Source organism: Lithobates pipiens, unplaced genomic scaffold (assembly GCF_037356315.1).
Source record: "Lithobates pipiens isolate NorthernLeopardFrog02 unplaced genomic scaffold, aLitPip1_a1.2 Scaffold_28, whole genome shotgun sequence".
Classification (NCBI taxonomy): domain Eukaryota; kingdom Metazoa; phylum Chordata; class Amphibia; order Anura; family Ranidae; genus Lithobates; species Lithobates pipiens.
This window is the reverse complement of record NW_027507789.1, coordinates 213,396,668-213,423,491: the sequence shown is the minus strand read 5'-3', so window position 1 is coordinate 213,423,491 and position 26,824 is coordinate 213,396,668. Positions and strand designations below refer to the sequence as shown.

General features: G+C 46.9%; 1 protein-coding gene across 1 annotated transcript in view; it reads right to left on the bottom strand.

Moving 5' to 3' along the window:
• LOC143936147 (opsin-5-like) overlaps positions 1-14,621 on the bottom strand; it is a 76,944-nt gene extending 62,323 nt beyond the window's left edge. The window contains exon 1 of the mRNA XM_077460519.1: positions 14,465-14,621. The gene's annotated coding sequence lies outside the window, so the exon portion shown is untranslated. The remainder of the gene's footprint in view (positions 1-14,464) is intronic.
• Positions 14,622-26,824: the final 12,203 nt, after the last annotated feature.

Below are 26,824 nucleotides of genomic sequence, written 5' to 3'. Positions count from 1 at the left end.
AACCCCCTTGTCTCCACCCCCCACCCACCTCGGAGGACCATCCCTTGGTTCCATCCCTATCCACCTCAGAGCACTGTCCCTTGGTTCCACCCCCTACCCACCTCGGACCACCGTTCCTTGGTTCCTCCCTCTACCAACCTTGGAGCATTGTTCCTTGGTTCCACCCTCTACCCACTTTGGAGCACCATGCCTTGGTTCCACCCCCCCATCCATCTCGGAGCACCGCCCCTTAAATCCACCCCTGTCAGGTCACCTTGAGGCGAGGTGACAGATGCGCACCGTAGGGATCAGGAGTGCACCGCAAGGTTGTGGACCCTATGGCTGACTGCTGCGGATGGGAGACAGGTCCCACCGGGGTTAGAGCGTAAGATTCCCTGGGGCGCGGAGTCTAAGAGCCAGCAGGTGTTCACCAGAGCCTCGAGTGGTGAGGATGGACTTGGCTGCAACTGGCTCCAGGTCGCGACCCCCAGGGTCCCCTAGCTCACACCCACAGTAGGCAAAAGGAGGATAGGGATGGTGAGGACAAAGCCAAGGTTGGGGCCACAAGCAGACAGGAATAGTCAGGGACACACCAAAAGGTCAGGATCACAAGCAAACAGGGATAGTCAAAGACACGCCAAAGTCGGTAACGGAACAACAGAAGAGCACACGGCAGGTAACAGGAAGCTAACACACAAAGGAATACACAATGGTTGATCAGCAGGGCTGGCCTGCAGTGCACAGTGCTGGCCCAACTGCATAGGTTCCTCAGCAGGCAGGGGGTGCTCCTCGGATCGAAGAGAAGGGACTGGGAGCTCAGGCTGCCTAAAGAACGGAGACTGCTGGCATCTTTTTTCCAAGGCCCTCTCCTGAAAGCGAATATCGATCTGGTTACACAAGGTGATGACACTGTCCAGATCATCAGGAAGGGATTTTCCTGCTAATTCATCCTTCACTCTATCAGAGAGGCCATGTAAAAAGGTTGCAACTAGGGCCTCATTATTCCAGCTCAATTCAGCTGTGAGGATACGGAACTGAAGAGCATACTGTCCCACAGAAGCGGACTCTTGACGAAGACGTAAAAGAGCGCTAGCCGCTGAGGAGACGCGACCTGGTTCCTCGAAGATATTCCAAAAAAGTTTTAAGAAATCAGCCAGGCTAGAAACCACTGGATCATTCAGTTCCCACAGAGGGGCAGCCCAAGCTAGTGCCTCGCCGGACAGGAGGGATATAATATATGCTACTTTCGCCTGATCAGAAAGGAAGTTTTGGGGCTGAAGTTCAAAATGAATTGTGCACTGGCTAAGGAACCCCCTGCAAGCCTTGGAGCCCCCAGAGAAACGGGCCGTAGCTGGTAGTTGTAATGAATGTGTGGCTGCGACTGATGCGATAGGTGCAGCGGCAGATAGCGGTTGAGGTTGTTGAACCGGGGGTCCTAATGAAGCCTGAACCTGTTCAACATGGGATGCCAAATCCTGAAGGAATCGCATCACCTGGGTCTGATGCGATTCTTGGGTCTCAAGTCTGCGAACTAAGCTCTGCAATGGATCATCTGCAGGAAGCGGCACATCAGCCGGGTCCATGGCTGATCAAACTGTCAGGTCAACTTGAGGCGAGGTGACAGATGCACACCGTAGGGATCAGGAGTGCACCGCAAGGTTGTGGACCCTACAGCTAACTGCTGCGGATGGGAGACAGGTCCCACCGGGGTTAGAACGTAAGATTCCATGGGGCGCGGAGTCTAAGAGCCAGCAGGTGTTCACCAGAGCCTCGAGTGGTGAGGATGGACTTGGCTGCAACTGGCTCCAGGTCGCGACCCCCAGGGTCCCCTAGCTCACACCCACAGTAGGCAAAAGGAGGATAGGGATGGTGAGGACAAAGCCAAGGTTGGGGCCACAAGCAGACAGGAATAGTCAGGGACACACCAAAAGGTCAGGATCACAAGCAAACAGGGATAGTCAAAGACACGCCAAAGTCGGTAACGGAACAACAGAAGAGCACACGGCAGGTAACAGGAAGCTAACACACAAAGGAATACACAATGGTTGATCAGCAGGGCTGGCCTGCAGTGCACAGTGCTGGCCCAACTGCATAGGTTCCTCAGCAGGCAGGGGGTGCTCCTCGGATCGAAGAGAAGGGACTGGGAGCTCAGGCTGCCTAAAGAACGGAGACTGCTGGCATCTTTTTTCCAAGGCCCTCTCCTGAAAGCGAATATCGATCTGGTTACACAAGGTGATGACACTGTCCAGATCATCAGGAAGGGATTTTCCTGCTAATTCATCCTTCACTCTATCAGAGAGGCCATGTAAAAAGGTTGCAACTAGGGCCTCATTATTCCAGCTCAATTCAGCTGTGAGGATACGGAACTGAAGAGCATACTGTCCCACAGAAGCGGACTCTTGACGAAGACGTAAAAGAGCGCTAGCCGCTGAGGAGACGCGACCTGGTTCCTCGAAGATATTCCAAAAAAGTTTTAAGAAATCAGCCAGGCTAGAAACCACTGGATCATTCAGTTCCCACAGAGGGGCAGCCCAAGCTAGTGCCTCGCCGGACAGGAGGGATATAATATATGCTACTTTCGCCTGATCAGAAAGGAAGTTTTGGGGCTGAAGTTCAAAATGAATTGTGCACTGGCTAAGGAACCCCCTGCAAGCCTTGGAGCCCCCAGAGAAACGGGCCGTAGCTGGTAGTTGTAATGAATGTGTGGCTGCGACTGATGCGATAGGTGCAGCGGCAGATAGCGGTTGAGGTTGTTGAACCGGGGGTCCTAATGAAGCCTGAACCTGTTCAACATGGGATGCCAAATCCTGAAGGAATCGCATCACCTGGGTCTGATGCGATTCTTGGGTCTCAAGTCTGCGAACTAAGCTCTGCAATGGATCATCTGCAGGAAGCGGCACATCAGCCGGGTCCATGGCTGATCAAACTGTCAGGTCAACTTGAGGCGAGGTGACAGATGCACACCGTAGGGATCAGGAGTGCACCGCAAGGTTGTGGACCCTACAGCTAACTGCTGCGGATGGGAGACAGGTCCCACCGGGGTTAGAACGTAAGATTCCATGGGGCGCGGAGTCTAAGAGCCAGCAGGTGTTCACCAGAGCCTCGAGTGGCAAGGATGGACTTGGCTGCAACTGGCTCCAGGTCGCGACCCCCAGGGTCCCCTAGCTCACAACCACAGTAGGCAACAGGAGGATAGGGATGGTGAGGACAAAGCCAATGTCGGGCCACAAGCAGACAGGAATAGTCAGGGACACACCAAAAGGTCAGGATCACAGGCAAACAGGGATAGTCAAAGACACGCCAAAGTCGGCAACGGAAACAACAGAAGAGCACACGGCAGGTAACAGGAAGATAACACACAAAGGAATACACAATGGTTGATCAGCAGGGCTGGCCTGCAGTGCACAGGTTAATATAGAGCTCTCTGATAGGAGCTAGGGTGGAGTCATGCCAGAGGATGGATTACAAAAGCAGTCAGGTGAGGGTCGGCTGGTCTCTAGAGATGAACACATGGAAACAGGTAAGCAGACCAACTCTATTGCATAACCATGACAACCCCCTACCCACCTCGGAGCATCATTCTTTGGTTCTACCCCCTACCCATCTTGGAGCACTGTCCCTTGGTTCCACTCCCTACCCATTTCGAAGCACCATTATATTTTGCCTTCCCCGTTTCCTCCTTCGCCCACAAGTTAATGACATTTTTAAAATACACCCTTCCATTTTCATTATATACCTTATTATCAGAGTATAGGTACAGGAATTCCCCTCCTCCAACTCACGTCTCCACCCCCTAACCACCCCGTAGCACCGTCCCTTGGTTCCACCCCTACCCACCCCGGAGCACTGTCCCTTGGTTCCACCCCTACCCACCTCAGAGCACCGTCCCTTGATTCCACCTCCTACCCCCCTTGGTTCCTTGGTTCCACCCCCTACCCACCTTGAAGCATAGTTCCTTCGTTCCATCCCCTACCCACTTCAGAGCACCATCCCTTGGTTCCACCCCCTACCCATCTCAGAGCATTGTCCCTTGGTTCCACCCCCTACCCATCTCGGAGCACCGTCCCTTGGTTCCACGTCCTATTCACCTCGGAGCACCATCCCTTGGTTCCACCCCCTGCCCAGCTCGGAAGCATGGTCTGTCCCTTGGTTCCACCCCCTACCCATCTCGAAGCACCGCCCCTTGGTTCCACCCCCTACCCATCTCGGAGCACTGTCCCTTGGTTCCACCCCCTACCCACCTCAGAGCACTGTCCCTTGGTTCCACCCCAAACCCATCTCAGAGCACCGTTTCTTGGTTCCACCCCTTATCTTTCTCGGAGCGCCATCCCTTGGTTCCACCCCTTACCCACCCCCAGTACTGTTCTTTTTAGAGAAAACTGAACCAGGTATTGTTTTTTGGTGCTAAGTAATTTGTATGGAATTTAATAATGATAACAAGAAAAGCAGTAAAATAGATCCCCACCTTCAAGCAACAATAAACCCCCAGCAATAATGCACCCCATGCAAGAAAATCTCATCCAACAAAAACGGATCCACCCCAAGAACAATATACCCCCATCTGCAACAATAGATCTCCCAACAGCCAGCATTAATCGATCCTCCAGCAAACAGCAACAATAGAACCTTGCCTCAACAATAGACCCCCCCCCCCAGCAACAATAGATCCCCAGCATTCATAGACCCTCCAGCAGTCAGCAACAATGGACCCCTCCCTCAACAGTAGATCTCTCCCAGCAACAATTGACACATGTGAGGTATCGCCACTAACATCTGAGCGAGAGCAATAATTCTAGCGCTAGACCTCCTCTGTAACTCTAAACTGGTAAACTGTAAAGTGTGGCATATAGAGATTTTTTAAATACCATAGTTTGCAGCCATTCCGCAAGCGTGCGCAATTTTAAAAGCATGACACGTTGTGAAATCTATTTACTCGGCGTAACATCATCTTTCATATTTTACAAAAACATTGAGTTATATATTGTTTTTTTTTTTTTTATTTGATTAAATTTTAATTTTTTTTCAAAAACATAGTTACGTAGTAAGATTTAATAGACACCAGTCCATCCAGTTCAACCTTAGTGAGTGTCTACAATTGTCCCTATCCCTGTACATTGCACACTCACATCAGTCCCTACCCTCAAGGAGCCCACAATACAAGGTCCCCATTCATATACAAAGGCCAATTTTGGACAGAAGCCAATTAACCTACCTGCATGTCTTTGGAGTGTGGGAGGAAACCGGAGTACCCGGAGGAAACCCGTGCAGGTACAGGGAGAACATGCAAACTCCAGGCAGGTAGTGTCGTGGTTGGGATTCAAACCAGCGACCCTTCTTACTGCTAGGCAAGACCCACCCACTACACCACTGTGCTGCCCATTTGAAAAGCCGCTGTGCAAATATCATGTGACACAAAAAAAATTGCAAGGACTGCCAATTTATTCTCTTGGGTTTCTGCAAAAAAAAAAATGATATATATATGTAAGAAGGCCAGTATGGTGGCCTGAATTTATGGGAGGAGCCCGGGGGGTATTTAACCAGCCCACTCGCCTGTGGTCTTTGTCGGTTTCCTGTGCGCAATACTACGTCACTAGGCCGACTGCTCGAGTTTCGTTGCCATTCGGATAACTTCTCTCTACTAGAAGTCTCGTGGTTTTCGTTCCCGTTTGCGTTTTTTGTACAACGTCTCTGGCTCGACTGCCGCAGGTAAGAGTCTCGATTGACCTTCCTTTACTAAAAACATTTCTATTTTGAGTGTCGTTAAACCCTGAAATCTCGAGTCATTCGTTGTGAAACCGGGTCGTTAGTCACTCAAAACGCACCATTATCGCAGCGCCCTTCATTTCACGGGCCTCATTTCAGTAGAAATTGCTTGAACAAAAAATATTGCACTATTTTCGTAACTTGTTATATTGTCTGCCTCATCACCGTGTTCCACAGACAAATCGTTGCCAGTCACATCACACGGCACAAAGATTCGTGCCTCTGCCACGGCTGGCTCACGTAGGTCATTTCATAATTTCACGAATTTCTGTCACACACTGCGCTCCGATTCGAATCCAGTCGCATCCGCTAAATGCGCCGATTCGTTCCGGTGTGCCCCTAGTTGCTCTGCCTCATTTCGGTACATGCTCCAGAGCCTACTCGTTGCAATCGATCCGGGTCTCTGTCATGGGAATCATTTCACTGTCACCTATTACGTCCTGAATCGAAACCAGTCACATTCTCAACGCACAGGTTCGATCGACGTGTCCCAGTTGCGTTGGCCTCATTTCAGTACATGCTCTAGAGCGCGCTCGTTGGCGGTCGCAGGCTGCGTCCTCTCCGATTCGCATCTCTATCATGGGAAACATTTCATTATCACGTAGTGCGTTCAGTTCGAATCCCTGTGCGTCGATTCGTCTGGACGGCCCCCAGGTATTTTTTCAGCCTCATTTCAGTGCATGCTCCAGAGACCAGTTCGGTTTCCAGTCTCAGTTCGCGGCCGGCCGATCTAGGCCTCTGTCATGACAGAAGTTGTTTGTTTCATTTCACTGTCACGCTCCGCGCTCCGGTTTGAATCCAGTCGCACCTAAACATGCACCGATTCGTTCCGGTTCGCCCCAGGTTATTTCCCACATTTCAGTACATGCTCCAGAGTCCGCTTTTGTTGTCAGTCGTACTGGCGACACGACCATTTCGTGCCTCGGTCATGGCAATCATACTTTATTTCACTGTCACTTACTGCGCTCCGACTCGAATCCAGTAGCATCCGTGATGCATCGATTCGTTTCGGCGTGCCCCAGATGGAACGGCCACATTTCACTTTCTCCACAGGTTGCCTTATTTTACGGTCACAGTTACAGCACTTATTCGTGCTCCCGCATTGGACACGGGTCATCCCACACTTCGTCCTTTACGCAAATGATACGTCGGATTGGGACAGCAGAATACAAAAAAAAAATGATGAATAATGATGGTGATAATGAAAGAATTATGAGGAAAACTGTCTACTCACCGGTGCACCTCGGTCATATTATCCAGCCGTTTACGTCACTCTTCAGTTTACTTGTTAGGCTCCTCACCAGTTGTCATCTGTTGTTTCTCTCTCCAGGTCAGTCAAGTTTAGTAGGTCCACCCTGCACCAGCTTGGACGTTATCTTTCCCAGGTAAAAAAAAAAAAAAAAAAAAACGAGGAGAGAGGGGAAGGCGTGGAAAAATGTGACAGCAACCATGCTGGCATACATATATATGTATGTGAAGGCACGTGACAATATATATATATATATATATATATATATATATGTATACACGTTCGCTCCCGCCTTGGTACTCGGCAACAGGTGGATTCGCTTGGTAAAATAGAGAAACAGTCTTGACTTATGTCACCCTCTATAGGTTCCGGTCGTCCATCCTTCGACCCCAAAGAGATAGGACATCACTCCTAGGGCACGATTCACCTGGAGCCATGTCCCAAGTCGGCAGCGAAGACCTTACCGCCCCCTTGTCTCCTCGCCCGCCTTCAGTGAGCGACAGCGTACAGTCCTTCAGGGGTTGGACTATCCCCAGGCTGACAGCAGAGCTGAGACGCAGGGGCATTCCCTTCCCCGCTACGGCTAGGAAGGCAGAGCTTTTCAGGCTCCTCTCTACCCTGCCAGCTACGGCCGGGCCCAGTACCCCGCCTCAGGCTTCTCTCCAGTCCATCTCAGCGGCTATAGCCCAACTGCATTCTATGGTGTCGTCCTTAACCAATACGGTCACGGACGTCCAGGCCAGAGTGACGCTCCTAGAAACTCACCCAGCCACAACCACCCCTGTTCCAGTTCCAGTCCCGTCACCACTGCCGACAGGTAAGGCAGGGACATGTCCTGTTGTCTGCCCAGCACATCTGGTGCCGGCCGGCATAAGGAAGGACATCTTGGACGGAAAGGATGTCAACCTTGCCTCCCTGCTTATTTCGGTCCACGACCTCGCAGAAAACAAGGCTTACACCTGGGGAGATGTCTCCGTAGTCCTCAAAGCCAAGGACCCCAGGCTGAATCGCAAACTTTCCATCCCAGAGTTTGCCCTAGCCTTTGGGATGCTGAGAGACGTAATTTGCTCAGCATCCCCCGCCAGGAGAGAAGAGCTGGATTTGTACCTCCACACGGTGGTGGACCTAGGGTACAAATATGGAGGCTTCTCCTTTTACGATTATCATCGTTCTTTCTCAGCCAAAGCAGCCGCTAAACTGGCACAGTTCCAGTCACCCACAGACTGGAGCCTTATGGACACCGAATTGTTCTGCCGGCATTTTGTCGTCCTTCGTCCACCCCTGTGTGCCATCTGCCAGTCCTCCACCCACACCGCCTCCTGGTGCGCCAACATGTCGGTTAGCCGCCCGGTAGAGTTCCCCTCCACCTCTGGTGCAGCCCAAGGCCCGTCAGGCCCTGCGCCAAAGACTCAAGTGGACAAGTTTGGACGTTCGGTTCGAACCGTAGGGGGAGCGGCCATCTGCAACAATTATAACTATGGCTCATGCAATTTTAGCCAGTGCCGCCTACTGCACGTCTGTGTCATATGTCACAGAGCGCACCCCAGAAATTTGTGCGAGGTCAAAGCTCACAAGGGCTCATGACTGAGCCGCATAGACGTCCTATGGTTGGGCTTCTACCTCCTTCACTAGCCACCTTCCTCATCGGTGGCTTCACAACAGGCTTTCACACCGGCCTCATCTCCCTGCCCCACACAACCTACGAGTGCAGAAACCTCTGCTCAGCAGCCTCCGATGAGCAGGCCATTGACCAACTGCTGCAAACCGAGGTGGAACGAGGCTTCGTCATAGGTCCCTTCACACAGCCCCCCTTCAATACGTGGAGAGTTAGCCCTATTGGGCTTGTCAAGGGCAAATTTTCAAATAAAAACCATTTGGTGTACGACCTGTCTGCGCCTCATTCTTCCCACATTCCCAGCCTAAATTCCTTGATTCCTTCCGAAGAATTTTCATTAAAATACGCCTCTGTGGACATGGCGATTCAGGCCATCCTTAAAGTAGGCACAGGTGCGTGGCTGTCCAAAGCCGACATATCCGACGCCTTCAAGCTGTTGCCTATCCACCCGTCCCTCTGGTGCTGGCACTGCATTAAATGGAGAGATCAATATTATTTTGCCACTAAGTTAACGTTTGGCTCCAAAAGCAGCCCCTGGCTGTTCGACACATTCGCTCAGTCTCTTGCGTGGATCCTCCTGCACAAGGCTTGTTGTCAGCAAGTTATCCACTACCTGGATGACTTCCTATTGATTGAACAGCCGGGCACACCTCCAAGGGACCTCGACAAATTAAGGACCGTCTTTGGGAACCTCAACGTTCCCATCGCTGAACATAAGGTGGACGGGCCCGCACAATTGATCACCTTCCTCTGAGTCAATCTTGACACCAGCTCCATGCAGGCCAGCCTGCCCCTCGACAAACTGACCCGCATCAGGGCAGTTCTCCGCGAATTCACCCACACCAGGGGATGTACAAGGAGGCAGCTACAGTCGCTATTGGGCATGCTCAACTTTGCCATGCGAATAATTCCACAAGGTCGCTCCTTTATCTCGCGCCTGTTGGTCTACCTTTCTCAGGCACAAGACCCGGATCAAATTCTCAGCCTGGATACCGCAGCCATAGCAGACCTGTCAATGTGGGACGAGTTCCTGTCCACCTGGAATGGTATCTCCCTGTTCATCCCATCTATCTCACCTCTCTCGCCACAGGTAGTGACAGATGCCGCAGCCTCCACAGGGTTTGCGGCAATTTTTGACCACCATTGGTTCGCCGGACCCTGGCCTTCTCAAATACTCGTGATCCCTGGGTTTAGTCAGTCTTCATCCCTTTTCGAGCTATACCCCATTGTAGCAGCCGCCCAGATCTGGGGTCATACCTGGACAGGAAATTGTCAACAAAGGCAGGTCTAAGTCTCTCTCCGTGATGTCCTTCCTACGCAGGCTGGTGCAGCTGTCTCTGCAGCATCAGTTTAATGTATACTGCACGTTTGTCCCAGGAAAGTACAACCTTGCAGCTGACGCACTGTCTCGCTTTAATTTCCTGTCCTTCTTTCAGCAGGTTCCCGGAGCAGATACGGTGTCAGCTCCTATCCCGCATTGGTCTCAGTTGACCCTGGACTAGAGCCGCATCTACATAGAGCCACTTAGCTCATCAACCGATCACTCTCAGACAATACTCTGAGAGCCTACCGGGTAGCCTGGAAAGCGTTTAATACATTTCTGGTTGCCTCCACAGTAGGCACCCCCACAGATGCCAGGCATATACTAGCCTTCACCTCATACTGCCATAGTCAACTGGCCTTGTCCTTCAACACCATCCGCTTATACTTAGCTGGCATACAGCACTTCCTCTCACTTCAGGATCCTACCAAACCATCCATCTTCTCGTCCCACGCGATCCGAGCCATCCTGCGCGGCATCCAGAAGCAACAGCCGCCAATAAAAGTCAAACGGCTCCCCATCACTAGTTCCATCTTCCCCAGTCTGGTCATACAGGCAGCCATTTACCTGGTCTACTATGGCTTCCTACGGCCCAGCGAGTTCACCCATAACAGCCCACACAGTCCAGTCCTTCGCAGACGTCATCTGCTCCGTCACCAGGACCACTTCCTCCTCCACCTCTCGGTAACCAAGACCCAGCAGGCAGGCACCGGCGTAGATATCCACCTCTACAAAACCAACAACGCCTGGTGCCGGTCGCTGTGCTTACGCAGTTACTCCCTCTACTACCCGAGCTCCCGGACTCTAGTCCTCTTTTGCCCTTCCCGGTCAAACCATTAACGAACCGCCAGTTCATTAAACATGTTAGGATTCTCCTCCGCAACTTGCTCCTCAATCCCGGTGAGTACTCCGGCCACTCCTTCCGCATCGGAGCAGCTTCATCCGCATCCCGACACGGGGTCCCGGACCACGTCATCAAAATATTGGGCGGTTGGAAATCGGCCTGCTTCGCTCGATACATCCCTAACCCACAGGCAGATATGTCTCGGGCATTCACCCAACTGGCTCAATAAAGATTAAGCTGGAAACAATAAAACTCTCTTACCCCTACCTAAGTGTTTTTGCCCCCTTATTTTGGTATACCGTCCATTAGACCAGGGCACACTTTCAGGTCCATTTCATATAGGGTATCTCATGATAAGTTTGTATTGTTCAGATACGTATCGGTCATAGGGCTTCGGCCATAAGTAAGAAGGCCAGTATGGTGGCCTGAATTTATGGGAGGAGCCCGGGGGGTATTTAACCAGCCCACTCGCCTGTGGTTTTTGTCGGTTTCCTGTGCGCAATACCCACCCTCCCATTCCCTTTTTTAGGGCATTTCTCTAAACATTTCTCTTCAAACACATTCATTTCTAATCACTGGGTATGCCCCCTTATTTTGGTATACCGTCCATTAGACCAGGGCACACTTTCAGGTCCATTTCATATAGGGTATCTCATGATAAGTTTGTATTGTTCAGATACGTATCGGTCATAGGGCTTCGGCCATAACTATATATATAACGTTTGGGGGTTCTAAGTCGTTTTCTAGCAAAAACAAAAAAAAACCCACTGATTTTACATATATGAGAGAAGTGTCAGAATTGGCCCTGTAGGCAAGTGGTTAATATTCCAATGGCTAAACTAGAACAAGAAATTTTTCTAGTTCACTTGACTATAAGATTCTGCGCTTTTGTCATTCTCATTAGAGGTGAGGACTAATCAGCTACAAGGCTGATGAAAGCCACCTACTACTACAGAACAGCACAGCAGCCGACGTGACTGCCAGTGAGCCGAATCGGTGACATCTGTGGGCTGTAGACCTACAACTGAGGACATATACTCCATTACCTGAAGAGCTGCAGCCTAGGCATAAAACACAGAGGCTGCAGCACTAAACCCTTCAGTCATTAATGACCTCTTATACTTTTTATAGGACAAGAGAACTCAGCTGCCACATCGCTATTCATAGCGGGATAATTGTCAGATTGATGGCATGGCCGAGATGTGACCTGAAAGACTACAGTCGCACAGAAGGTCCTAACAACAGGATTTTTAGATGATCCTACAGACTAATTATTTTAATGACAATGTTATTACGGCATCTGGTTCAAGCAAGGACGTTGTATTAAGAAAAGCAGACTTTCTTTATATAAAAGAGGGATTAGTATTCATATCTTCAGATCTATGATAGAAAGTTCCAAGGAGTTTGTCAGGAATGAAAACAATGGAGATGATATTCTGGTGTTGACTAGGAACATCTTCCTACAAGGACCAAAAGCGGTATTAAACCAAAAAACAAAAATGTAATCTATTGCAAGCTCACAAGTTGTGCAATGTGGTGGCTGCATTTGTTTTCTTTCTTTTTTTTTTTGGCTATTTCACCTGATCTGGCCAGTAACACACCTCCTTTATTAGAGCACCCCCCACTCTGGATGAATGAGCACAGGGGACACCTTAAGGCTGGGTTCACACCATCGCCGCATGCGGCTCCCAGCAGGGGGTCTGGTGCGTCCTGGTTCTACGTTTCAGGCCCGATTTCAGGGCTGAATTCGGACCTGAAACGGACCAAAATACGCACAGAGCTCCTGTGCAAATTCACACCGGAGCCGCAGCGGAGATATGTGAACCGGCTCCATAGAGAGCTGGTTAAAATCTCCTGCTATTGCGAATTGGATGCGGGGAACCCTCATCCAATTTGCAATGGTGCGAACCCAGCGTTAGGCAGCAGCATTTTCAGTCTGGGAGATGGGTGTGTAAGGTCGGCCATAGCCGAATCTCAGCTGATTCTGCAGGAACTGGTCCGAGATTCGAATCGTGCGTGGGCAGGCTGAATGTACCAAGTTGATCGATCAATCAATTTGGGTACAACCAGCCTGCCAGGTTTGCTTGGGATTATCCCTAGTGGCTGCTTCTCTCAGCGAGGACGGCTTCCCCCGCTCGCCCCCCGTACCCCACTGGGAGCAGATAGTTGCTCGGCAAGAGGGGTTGCCCTGTCAGCACTATCTGTGTTAAAGGGGGAATGGTGCAAATTTCTTTCCTGCAACCCGTGGTGCACCATCTATGACCTGCCTTAGGTGTACTAGCAGATTTGGATACACAAATAAATTGAAGCCAGTCACTCAAACTGCAGTTACACAAGCAGTTGCAGCAGCAGATTTGTTTTTTTTGTTTTTTTTAGATAAGGGTTTTACATGAATAAATAAAAGCTGATCATTGTAAGCACCCTTGTCAGTGGTCAATGGTTTGTCTAGCTGATACATTTGTAGAGGAGCTTGTTCTGTTCGAAAACAACAGACTTGCTGGCCAGATCACCAGGTGAAAATAAAAGAATGAAAGCCTAAAAAAGGAAACTAATGCAGCCATCACATCTAAGCATTGGTAAGCTGCACTATAACAAATGCTTGCTTTTGATACCATTTAGCTTCCTGTCTGGTAATCTATTATATCGGCTGTATTTATTTCTTATGCCTTGTACACACGGTCGGAGAATCCATCGGAATGTGTCCTATCGGACCATTTTGTCGGATAATCCGACTGTGTGTGGTATGCATCGGACTGTTTCCGTCGGAATATCCGTCGGACCAAATTTTACAACTTGCTGGAACTATTTTCCGACAAACTGGTCCGATCGGACATACTCCGATCATGTGTAGAGAATTCCGATCGGACAAAGTGCCACGCATGCTCAGATCAAATTCCTACATCAAAGCTATTGGCTACTAGCCTGAACGTAGTCCCGTCGTAATGAAATAACGTCATCACGTTCTGAACGATTGGATTTTCTGACAACTTTGTCCGACCGTGTGTATGCAACAGTTTCGGACAAGATGTCCGACGGACAGAATCCGTCGGATTTGGTTGTCGGAATCTCCGACCGTGTGTACAAGGGCTTACAGGTACTTATATAGCACCATTCATTTTACACATCAATCCCTACCCTCACCGAGCTTACAATCTAAGGTCCCTATCTCACATTCATATACTGAGATATGATTTGAGATAGGATGCAATTAGCCTACCAGCATGTCTTTGGAGTGTAGGAGGAAACCCAGGCAAGTCATGCAAACTCCATGCAGGTGTCCTGGTTGGGATTTGAGCCAACCACGCTCGGACGTTTTAAACGTGGGTTAGTATCTGTCGAGTTAAATTGTTCAGGAGAGGTTGTAAAAATGTCCCATGTACATGAAGCCTTATGCTGCCAAGTGCTAACCACTCAGCCACTGTGCAACTGTATTTCTTACCTTCAAATGCTGATATCCCAAAAAACACTTACTTTGTTTTGTTTTTTTTGTGTAAAAATAACAGAAGTAGGATTTCTTTTATATAAAGGTGTCTCATATATTGTATTCCTTGTCTGTTAAAAGCCAAATATAACTGTTCTTGCAGAATACGGCACAAAACACGTGCAGTTTTAGCGTCTTCTGAGCGTCAATTGCAAGACAGTATCAGAAAAACAATGAACCAAAAGAAACTCACAAGGATTAGGAAGACTAACCTTTAAGCCGGGGTGCAGTTGGGCAGCCTCACAAGTTGACCTCCATGGGGAAAGTTGGGCATGAAGGTTGCAGCATGTTGTATACAGATCAGTCAGCGGTGTGTGTGTGCTCGGGTCTCTGAGTCTGCACAGAGCTCTGACACTTCACAGTAGTCCTTCAGGAATGTTCTGATCTCTGGTGTCCGCTGGATGAATTGCAGCAAGATCAAAATTGCTGGCTTGGGTTTGTAGGATCGGAAGAGGATGTCACAGAGTCACCACACACTGCGCAGAATGAGGAGAAGAGGAGAGAGATGGGAGGAGAAGAGAATGTGGGATAGAGGAAGGAGGAGAAAAGAGAGCAAGGGATTAGGAAGAAAAAAAAGAGAGAAAAAGATAGATAAGGAAGGAGAAGAAGGGAAAAATAGAGGGAAGGGAGGAGAAGAGAAGAGAGTGGGAGATAGAGAGAGAGAAAGGTAGAAAAGGAAATAGAAAAAGAAAGATAAGTAAGGAAAAGAAGGGAAAATAGAGATAAGGGAAGAGAGTAAGAGACAGAGAGAGAAGAAGGTAGAAAAGAGAGAAAAAAAGAAAGATAAGGAAGGAGAAGAAGGGAAAAATAGAGAGAAGAGAGGAGAAGAGAAGGGAGTGGGAGATAGAGAGAGAGGAAGGTAGAAAAAGAGAGAGAGAGAGAGAGAGAGAGAGAGAGAGAGAGAGAGATAAAAAAGATAGATAAGGAAGGAGAAGAAGGGAAAAATAGAGAGAAGAAAGAAGAAGGGAAAAATAGAGAGAAGGGAGGAGAAGAGAATGGAATGGGGAGGTAGAGAGAGAGGGAGGTGAAAAAGAGACAGCAAAATAATGATAAGGAAGGAGAAGGAGAGAAAGAGAGTGAAGCCAGGAGAAGAGGAGAAAGATGGAAGGAGAATAAAATGAGAGATAGAGAAAGAGATAGAAAGAGACAGAAAGAAAGATAAGGAAGAAGAAGGGAAAGAGAAGGGAGTGATAGAGGAAGAAAGAGAAAAGAGAGAGAAGGTAGAAAAAGAAAGAAAAGCGAAAAAGAGAGAGAGAAGGGGTAAGATGAGAGGAGAAAAGAATGAGAAATAGAGGATGGAAGAGAGAGAAGGTAGAGAAAGAGAGAAAAATATAAGGGAGAGGAGAGCGAGAAGGGAGGAGGAGAGAGAGAGAGAGAGGAAGGAGGAGAAAAGAGAGATAAAGTAGTGAAAGAGAGAGGAAAAAAAAGAGAAGAGAATGAGAGATAGAGGAAGGAAGAGAAAAGAGACAGAAAGAAGGTACAGAAAGAGAGAAAAGGAAAGAATGATAAGGGAGGAGAAGGAGGGGAGAGAGGAGGGGGGAGAGATAGAAAAGGGAGGAGAAGAGAGAGAAATGAAGGAGGAGAAAAGATAGAGAATGAAATAGAAGAAACTGAAGCTATGTAAAGAAAGAGAGAAGGGAGGGTAGAATAGAGAGGAAAGGGTGAAAGAGTGAAAAGATAGGAAGAAGACAGAGAGAGGAAGGTAGAGAAAAGGAAGGAAGAAGAGAGATCGAAGGTAGGTAAAGAGAAAGAAGGGATAAAGAAGAGAGAGAGAGGAAGGAGGAGAAAAGAGAGAGAATGAGATAGAAGAAATATAAAGTAGGTAAAGAGAGAGAGGAGAAGAGATAGAAGGTAGGTAAAGATATAGAAGGGAGGATGAAGAGAAAGAGAGAAGAGAGCAAGAAAGAGAAAACAGGGAGAGAGATGGGAAGAAAGAGAAAGGAGGCTCGAAGAAGACAGAGAAAAGGCAGGAAAATAGAGAGTCAGATGAGAGGAGAAGACAGGGAGAAAGAATGAGAACTTGAGAAGGGATAATAAATAGAGATGTTAGATAAACAGAGCGATAGGGTAGGAAACAGAAAGAAATAGGAGGAAAGTGAGAGAAAGGAGTAGCAGAGAGAGTGAGTTGGGAAGAGAAGAGAGAGAATGCAAGAGAAATTAGGAAAAAAGAGAGAGGGAGATGAGTGTGTGGAAAAAAAAGAGCAAACGCAAAGATGATGCTTCGAGCAGAATTTCATTCAGAGTTACAGATATTCATACCTTTCTGCTCCACAATCACTGTCCAAATCTTGCCGCCACAACCTCCGCAACATCTCCAAAATATGCCCTTCCTAACCAATGACATAACAAAGCTCCTAATTCACTCGCTGGTCATCTCCCTTCTTGACTACTGCAACTCCCCCCTCATTGGATTACCTCTACATGGGCTATCACCCCTTCAATCCATCATGAATGCTGCTGACAGACTCATCCACCTTACCAATCCCTCCATGTCTGCTACCCCTCCCTGCCAATCCCTTCTCTGGCTTCTGCTCACCCAATGAATTCAACTCAGAATATTAAGATTAATTTACACAGCCATCCACAACTCGGCCCCCAGCTACATCACTAGCCTGGTCTCAAAATACCAACCAGATCGTCCTCTTCACTCCTCCTAAGGCCTCCTGCTCTCATCCTATGGAACTCCCTACCTTAACCTGTCTGAGTATCTTCTACTCTGTTCGTTTTTAGATAATCCCTGAAAACCCTCCTCTTCAGAGAAGCCTGATCTACCCCCACCTAACAACTGCATTTTCATTTCCTCCACCAGTTCACACCCCCCCCCCCCCCCCAGTTATTACCTTTTGTATCACTTGACCCTCCCTTCTAGATTGTAAGCTCTAATGATCAGGGCCCTCTGATTCCTGTTTTGAATTGTATTGTAACTGTGCTGTCTGGCCTCATGTTGTAAAGCGCTGCACAAACTGTTGGCACTATATAAATCCTGTATAATAATAATAATTCTGCATGTGAGATGAACCTAAAAGGGAGCTCTATTTCATTTTTTTTTCTTTTAAACATCCATGTGAATATGATCAGCTTATTATGTGTAAGAGCTGAATCACACATTTGCATTGCGGTGTTATGGTAACACATATTAATTTTGGATGGTCAACTCAGCACGCCACAACATATGCAATGCATGTTGGGAGAAAATACTGTATGTAAAATGAAATGGCAAACCACAAGAATGGCAACTTTGTCTCTAATTATATTAGGCATGTACATTGGGGCAGACATATTTGTTCAGTACCACTGTAGGCTGTTTAGTAGCACTGTACAGTGATTGCGCTTTATTGTTACTCTGTGTTGCTTTATGTGACTGAGTTTGTAATGTAAGCAGGTATCAGAGTGGATAAGCAAAGCAATGGCAGTTGCCTGATCATAGTAAATGGATAGAGCAAATGTCATCCACAAGCCTGCAAGTTTATCTGTGATCTGGGGGGTATTTGATTGGGAAGGTCCCCTGGGGCTGGCCAACATAAGGGAACAGGCACAAATTCTATTATTTCTCTAATTTACTCAAAGGGGGTATATAGGAAGTCGATTAAAAGTCCATATATCATAAGGATAAGTAGGCGTCTATACACTGAGGGCTACCACCAATGTAGGAATAGAAGCCGAATTCCAGCACAGCTGAAAGTAAACAAGGGAAGAGGTGCCTCTAAGTGTAGGAAAAAAAGCAATTTATTATAAAACATCCAAATGGCAACCAACATGTAAATGGAGTATAACAGGCACATCTGTGTATAAAAGATATCCCCAGAGATGAGGGTGGTGAGCCGTCAAATTCCTCACTATGGTGGATGATCCTAAAACAAGGCTTGGTGTTCAGAAGGCAGAGCGGCGGGGGGGGAGCAATGACATCACCAAAGTGTGATGCGTTTCTGGGCACGTGCGCTGTGTGTTATGGCAGCCACACTCCTTTTTCAAGCACCCCCTGGGGCTGGCCTCCTCCCCTGCTCCCATCTATGCCCTTGGGAACATGTGCCAATGCAAAAACAGTTCAGCCAGGAGCAGTTATTTATTTTTATTTTTTTATGGTTAAAGAGGAGTTCCGCCCCCCCCCCCCCCAACCCCCACACCATAAAAATAAAAATACTGAAGCTGCTGACTTTTAATATCAGGACACTTACCTGTCCAGGGAGCCCACGATGTTGGCACCACAGCCCATTTTCCAATCAGCTCTCCGGTGCCGATGGCACCGTTCGTAGTAAGGGAACCTGGCAGCGGAAATTTTAGGCTCCGCTTTCTAACTGGTGATGGAGGAAGGAGGAGGGGGGCAGTCTCCCGGAAGTGGGTGATGGGTACCTGTCATAAACCCCTTTCCGACCGTATACTGCATATATACAACGACAAGGCAGCCCCTGTACGTCATCCTGCACTTCCGGTCTGGGGTGCCGCTGGCAACCCGCTCCATATGTTGTCAGCCATGACCCGCCGATCGTTTGGGACACAGGCAGAATTTTGATCTGCCTATGTAAACAAGGCAGATCGCCGTTCTGCAAGAAGGTAAGTATGTGTTCCTGGAAAGCAGGAACATGGATCTCTGCCTTCCCATAGTACAAGCCCCTCCCCCACAGTTGGTAAGCACTCCCTAGGGCCTAGGCACACATTTAATGCTTTTATTGTCCCTGATGTTTAACCCTTTCCCTGCCAGTGTCATTTGTACAGTAACAGTGCATATTTTTAGCACTGATCACTGTATTAGTGTCACTGGTCCCCAAAAAGTGTCCAATTTGTCCCCTGTAATGTCGCAGTCTTCCTGTAAGTCACTGTTCGCCACTATTACTATTAATTGCTAGTCAAAGTAAATAAATAAATACAAATTTTATAAATCTATCCCATAGTTTGTACATACTATAACTTTTGCGCAAACCAATCAATATACGCTTATTGGGATTTTTTTTTTTGCCAAAAGTATGTAGCAGAATACATATTGGCCTAAACTGATTTTTTTTCGATTTTTAAAAAAAAATTTTTTTAATTGTCTTTATTTTTTTTGCAGCAAAAAAAATAAAAAACAACAGAGGTGATCAAATACCACCAAAAGAAATCTCTATTTGTAGGGGAAAAAAAGACATACATTTTATTTGGGTACAGTGTCGCACGACCACGCAATTGTCAATTAAAATAATGCAGTGCCGTATTGCAGAAGAGGGCCTGGTCATAAGGCATTTTTGCTGTAGCACACTTTACAGCAAGAATTAGAAAACAATGAGTCCCCCCAAAATACATACCAGAACCAGAGTCTGATATGGATTTTAAGGAATTACCTCATGCAAAAAAAAAAAAAAGGTGTCACATCCCAGGGCAAACACTGCTTGTCCCCATGTTGAGGAGGACAAGCACTTTTTGCCCACAACCCTTGCCTGGTGGTCATGGAGTTATACAGATTGGCAGCCCTTTATTAAGGGGGACCCCAGATAGCGGCACTTTGCATCAACGAGTATGGGGTAGAAATGAAGGAAAACAAATCTCTTACAAATAAAAAAAAATAAAAAAATTCTCAAAATGTCCTCCAAATTCATTGGTCACAATGCCTGATGCTACTCACTGATTTGCTGAAACAAAACACGATGATGCAGCTTACACAACCCATCACAGCAGTAATCCTAGCTGAATGACAGCGCCCTGAGCTGTCACAAACAGACATAAATTTCCTAGCAATATTATCGGCTAACCTTCAAAAGAAACAAATTGTCCCTGTCTAACAAGTCACTTTAAAAACTGTGGGTTTAGTTGCACACATTTGCAAATATATGTGGAAGTCTACATCCTTCCTGCCCAGGCTAGATTTCAGCTTTCAGCGCTGTCACACTTTGAATGACAATTGCACGGCCATGCAACACTGTAACCATAACCGGTTTTCAATTATCACAGTTTTTTTTTTTTTTTTTTTTGCTAAACCAATGAAAATTTTTTTTTAGTTTTTTTGTTTTTGTTATAAAAGCTTGCAAATAAGTAATATTTATCCTTCACTGATGTGCACTGATAGGCTGCATTGATGGGCACTGATGAGGCTGCACTGATGTTCACCGATAGGCTACATTGATGGGCACTGATGAGGCTGCACTGATAAGCAGCACTGATTGGCACTGATGGGGCTGTACTGATAACCGGCAAGTTTGTTCACATGTGATCAGCTGTGATTGAACACAGCTGTACACATGGTAAAGGTCCACTGTGATTGGCCCTTTACCGTGCGAACACAGGGCACACAGAGGACATGGTTCTGGGCTCTGGGAGGATGTCCATGGACGTCCTCCCAGACGAGAGATCCGCGCTGCTGTACCCCTCTTTCGGGTCTAGCGCAGTCATGAAGTGCTTAAAAGGTGCAAGGACACATTAGATGCCAAGCAAGAGCACAATAGCAGCTGAAGGCATCCAATGTGTCCCCACACCAAATCCAGGGAAAAGATGGCAACCATCCTAATTTATAACTAGCCACTGCAGTAGCTGTCATTAGTTATGTAAGGAAAGGAGCGGGGATAGTGGGGACATAATTGACCAGATATGGCCAGCGAAATCACTGCTATACCTGCCCCTTTGCTTAAATGTAAACCTTTTTTTTTTTTTTTTTTTTTTAATAATATACATGCCATACTTACCTGCTCTGTGCAATGGTTTTGCACAGAGGAACACAATCTGCCACTTCTAGGGTTCTCCGTTGTTTCTCCTGTCTCCTCCCCACCTTCAAGTGTCCCCATAGTGAGCCACTTGCTATGGGGGCACTTGAGGGGGCTTGATTCAGAGCCTAGCTCTGTGTGTCTGTAGACACATACAGCATGGCTTGGCCCCGCCCCTGATCTTTCCTCAGACTGTGATTGACAGCAGCGGGAGCCAATGGCTCCATGTTCAGCGAGGAAAGAGAGAGCGTAGGAAAGCCGCTGCCCTCAGGCACAGAGCTGTATCAAGATTGGGTTACATGGGGGGAGGTTAGGTACATGGAGGGGGGGCTGGACACAGAAAATGTTCTACCTTAACACAGAGAATGCATTAATGTAAAAAAACTTCTGCTTTTACAACCACTTTAAAAGGAGGGCTGATTCTCTGTGATGTCACTGGTTCCTTAGGAACCACTGACAGCAGGAAGCTATCATATATATATATATATATATATATATATATATATATATATATATATATATATATATATAGAAACAGTAGAAATATTGCTTCTACTGATGCATGACTCCCACTGAAAAGGAGGTTGGACAGGTAAAGTTTGGTCAGAACTGTCAGCTCATCCCTAGTTAGTACCACAGAACACCTTCACTCATCATCTCCAAAACATAGTTGTAGGTGTTCTGTAGTCAACAAATTCAGAGAAAAAAAGCACAGGACGTAAACTAAATAACTCAACATCAAGTTCACTATATGGACCCCTTATATATTTATACATGGCGATCATATCCCCCCTTAATCTCATCTTCTCAAGAGTGAATAAATTCAGTTCCTCTAATCATTCCTCATAGCTGAGCTCCTCCATGCCTCTTATCAGTTTGGTTACTGTTTACAAAAGAAAAGGTGTTATCATTCAGTAGCATAAAACCTGTAAGTAACTGTCAGACTTTCACATACCTGGCCGATGAGCCTAATGAAACAGAGGAAGGCCTCCCTTACGTGTCAGACTCGTGGCCCCTGGTAGTATGAACAGGAGGCACGGGAGTGCAGAGTGGTACAAGAGCCTGGCAGGTAGTAGCAGAAGAGACAGCTCTAGATCCAGGTGCAGATGAGCTGGAGACCACTAGACAGCAGACAGGTAGGCAGGTACACCGGCAGAAGATGCTGAGCAGGAGCAGAGCAGCCAGGTCGGGTCACAGGCAGGGTTGGCAACAGGCAGGCAACAAGGTACAGAGGAGCAGATGAGTTCATAGTCAAAGGCAGGCCGAGGTCAGGTGCACAGGTGCAGGCAGAAGACAAAGGATAATCTAAAGGGCAAGCCGGGTAGTCAGGTGTTCAAACAGATAACAGGAGCGGGGTCATAGGGAGCTGCAGATCAGACAGTACCGACCCAAGGTGCACTGTCAGCTTAAATAGACCAGCTGGCACCAAGCGCCGCGCCCGCACACACGCGCCCGCACACCTGCTGGCGCAGGAGCACAAGCGCCGGCGCACACCAGAGCAGCCAGCACGGGAACTTCTCCGACAGTAACCCATTATGGGGTAAGGTAGCTGAGGCATAATTTACATGAATCCTTAACACGTTAGGGATTACTTAACCCCTGCCGGGCCCTTTAAGGGGTTTGGAATGCTGGAAGGCGGGGTGGGGCTTATGGTCATGTGACTGCCGTGATTGGCTGTCACGGTGATTACATGATCAGAAAGTTCCCAATCACAAGCAGTGAACAGGAGCTTTCTGTTAGCCACTGGTAACCCTGCCGGGAGCGCGCTCCTGGCACAGTTCTATCGGCGCTATCGTGGCCGCTCGGCGCTAAGAGAGGCCGCATATTTGTGTGCTTTCCGCGCAAAGAGGTTAAACGTGTTCTCCAAAGAACAGGTCCTTTGAAGAAAAAACCCAATAAGAACAAAACCCTTGTCCATGTATATATCAACATAGAATTATCATCAACCTACTTGACTCCGTAGACCTCTTCAAAACCTTTCCCTAATTTATCTGGTGATGAGGTCGCACTGGACCAGCAATTGCTTAGAAGCTATATCAGCTTCTGAAAAGAAGTGATGGAAAGTGAAAAGAATAGAGGAAAAGGAAACATCAAATCTGGTAAAGAGGGAGAAAGAACAAAGCAGAAAAAAAAAGAGGGGGTAAAAAGGACTAAATACAAATCATTCACCCGCTATGCGTTTTACAAAAAGGATCCCTCTGTCCAGTTTAGGAGGGTCCGGAAAGGTTTTTTTTCCCATGTTTTCTAAAAATAGGTCAATTTATCCCGGAGATTAGCCACCATGCGTTCATTGATCATGATCCACGTCAATTTGACCTTTAAAATGTCAAAAGGGAATTGTGGAGGATTTCCAAGATCATGCAATAAAAATCCTAGCTGCGGTGAATATAAATGCAATCAAGCGTCTCATGTGTCCCGGTATGCCCTTCACCGGCCTTCCCAGAAGGGCCTGCTGCGGGGTCTTGGTTAGATTTACTTGGGTGAGGGAATAGATGGAAGTTATGTGTGGATCAAAAACTGCCTCAATTTGCTGCATGTCCACCAGATATGGAGGACTGTTCTCTCCTGACCGCAACCATGAAAACAACCGGAGGAGGCCCCCCCCCCCCTGGGACAGACGTCCCCAGATGGGCTGGTACTAGATACCACCGCAGGAAAACCTTATAATTTGCCTCTATCAGAGACATATCGATGTAAGATTTTGAGTTAAATTGGGCTAATTTCCCCAATTCCGCTGCTTCCAAGAGACAGTACAGTTTCAATGAAATTCAATATAAGAGAGTTGAGAAAGCATATAATCTAATAGGGTGGGGCAAGTGGTACAAAATTAATAACTAATGGCTGCTTTCGCTTTGAAGAAACCAAGACTGTCACACTGCAAATCACCTGTGAAAGGCTTTAGACAAGGGATCTCAAACTGGCGGCCCTCCAGCTGTTGCAAAACTACAAGTCCGATGAGGCATTGCAAGGCCGACAGTTACAAGCGTGACTCCCACAGGCAGAGGCATGATGGGACATGATGGGACCTCTAGTTTCGCAGCAGCTGGAGGGCCACCAGTTTGAGACCCCTGCTTTAGACGGAGGTTTCTGTTCTTTGGTTTACTGTTGCTTCCTCCTGCCACTTCTCAAGCAGGGATTTGAAATTGAAATGTTTTTATTTATTTTGCGAACAAGAAAACCTATGTACAGACACATTTCTTGATGTTTGTTTTGCCTGTTTTAGTCACTCCTGTGTACAAGATCTACGTCCATGCTGGCCTCTAATACTCGGAGTAGAACATAAACTCAGCATGAAGGGCTCACCAACAGCGACCACAGTAATCTTTCATGAATTGTTGGGTTGTTTCCTTTTTTTGCACTTCAAGAAAAACAAAAACAAAAAAAAACATACAGCTGGGAAAATTCATTTGCTTTGTTTGAAACCTGTCATTGTTGTAGATTACTGAGGCAAATAAACAATACACAAATAAACAATAGACAATACAACAGGGGAACTTTATAACATATGACAAATGACAGCTGGAAATGTGATAGGCTGCAGATTTTGTAAATTTGCCCACTTACAAAGAAATGAAAGGTCTATCTTTTTTTATCATAGGATTAAATATAACAATTACTAATAATAAAATAGCACAGGTCAAACACAGTGCCTTAGATTATTAATAAAGCAGCGCTACTGTCAAAGTTCATGAAATAAATACACATTATTATTATTATTATTATTATACAGGTTTTATATAGCGCCAACAGTTTGCGCAGCGCTTTACAACATGAAGGCAGACATTACAGTTACATTACAATTTGGTACAAGAGGAATCAGAGGGCCCTGCTCGCTAGAGCTTACAATCTAAAAAGGAAGGGTCAATTGATACAAAAGGTAATAGCTGTGGGAGGGATGAGCTGATGGAGGAAGTAAAACAATGTTAGTTGGAAGCAGAATAAGCTTCTTTGAAGAGAAGGGTTTTCATAGATCGCCTAAAGATGGATAGATTAGGGACAGTCGGCCAGATTGAGGTAGGAAGTTCCAAAGGATGGGAGAAGCTCTGGATAAATCCTGGAGGTGAGCATGGGAGGAGGTGACAAGGGAGCTAGAGAGCAGGAGGTCTTGGGATGACCGAAGAGAGCGGCTGAGGAGTAATAACAATTGAGTGTTGGAGGGACAGTCCCAGAAACCTCCCTCAGAGGAAGTCCTAATGACGAAACTAGTCAGGGCGTGGCTTAACGACCGGAAATGATGCGTACGTTCCACGAGAGACAGGAAGACACACCAGGAAGTGAGCGCTAATTGCTGCTTCCATTATAGTGTGAACTTCTGTCTCCTGAGTGATACGAGGAACACGCGATTTTACGCCAAGGAATGGCTGATGTTACAAATTGAAGCTGTATGAAGAAATGTTTAAATAAAAAGACAAAAACGGATTTACACTATGGAGTCTCTTTTCTTGTCCTGAGAACCGGTGGACTTTGCTGTGACACCTGCTGCCCTGTTAAGGAAATCTGTGGTTTATCTATCCATGCTCGGCCCTGTCATCCTTTTGGTGAGTTTGAACCCCCGAAGGGGTGTGTGACACACAGACTGCAGTGGGGTGTTTTTTTTATAAACAGCATAGCAACATCTTTTTTCCTTCCACCTGAGGTTTCTGGGACTGTCTCTCCAACACTCAATTGTTATTATTCCTCATGTGCATTTATTTCACATGAAAGCTGTTCATGAACTTTGTGACAGTAGCGCTGCATTAATAATAATATAAGGCACTGTGTTTGACCTGTGCTTTTTTATTATTAGTAATTCTTATACGTGTTTTGTGTGCATTTGCATTTTAAGCAGCAGCTTTTTTCTTTTACAAATATTTTATTGAAAGTCAAGCATAACATATCAATACAGTCATGTGACTGAGACATCAGACAGAAAAAAGAGGAAAAAAAAAAAAGGAGTGTCTCAATGAGGGGAGGGTACATAGGTGTTATAATGTTCCACAAGACAATAAAGGTAGTAAAAAAAAAAAAAAAAAGAAAAGGCCCAGTATAAACAAATAATCACAATGTAGATTCGATTGTGTCTCAAAAAGGCCATATGTAGTGCAAGCGACAGCTTTTTTCATTAATATCATTGTTTTTATTGATGGTGTTATAATTACTATAGATTTAGGCCCCTTTCACACTGACGTCCCGTTCAGGCCCGCCTGTCAGTTTTTCAGGCGGACCTGAACGGGTGCTCCATAGAGCTCTATGGAGCGTCGGATGTCAGCGGTGACATGTCCGCTGACATCCGACCCGCTCCGATCCGAAAAAGTGTGACGGAGGAAAAAGCTATTTTTCCATCTGTCTGCGGATCGGATCGGTTGACGACGGGCACTGCGGTCCGTCGTCATCCGATCTCCCATAGGGGAGAGCGGCGCTGTGACAGGTCTGTCCCTGCGCAGTATGCAGAGACGGACCTGTCATCTCCCTGCTCAGCGGGGATCGGCGGAGTGATCCCCACTGAGCAAACGGATATCCACGGGGCGGATCAGAACTGATCCGCCCCGTGTGAAAGGACCCTTAATCTGTCTGAAGCCTGATATATAATTCTAGCACTGAGTAAAGCTGGCCATACACCTATAGATTATCTGCAGATTTTATATGGTTAGATGGAAAACGTGCAACGGATTTCTCCACGTTCGCTACACTGTGTGGATGGAGGAATCTTCCACTCTTTCCATCTAACCATAGAAAATCTGCAGATAATCTATAGGTGTATGGCCAGCTTTAGTGGAAGGAGGCCAACAAATTCACTTATAATATATACTTATAGGATTATTTTAAACAATAGAGACAGAATATACAAATGTGTGAAACAATCAGCGCCACCCTAAATTAATCAAGTGCAAAGTTGCAGCCGCAATACACTTTAAAAGTGAAATC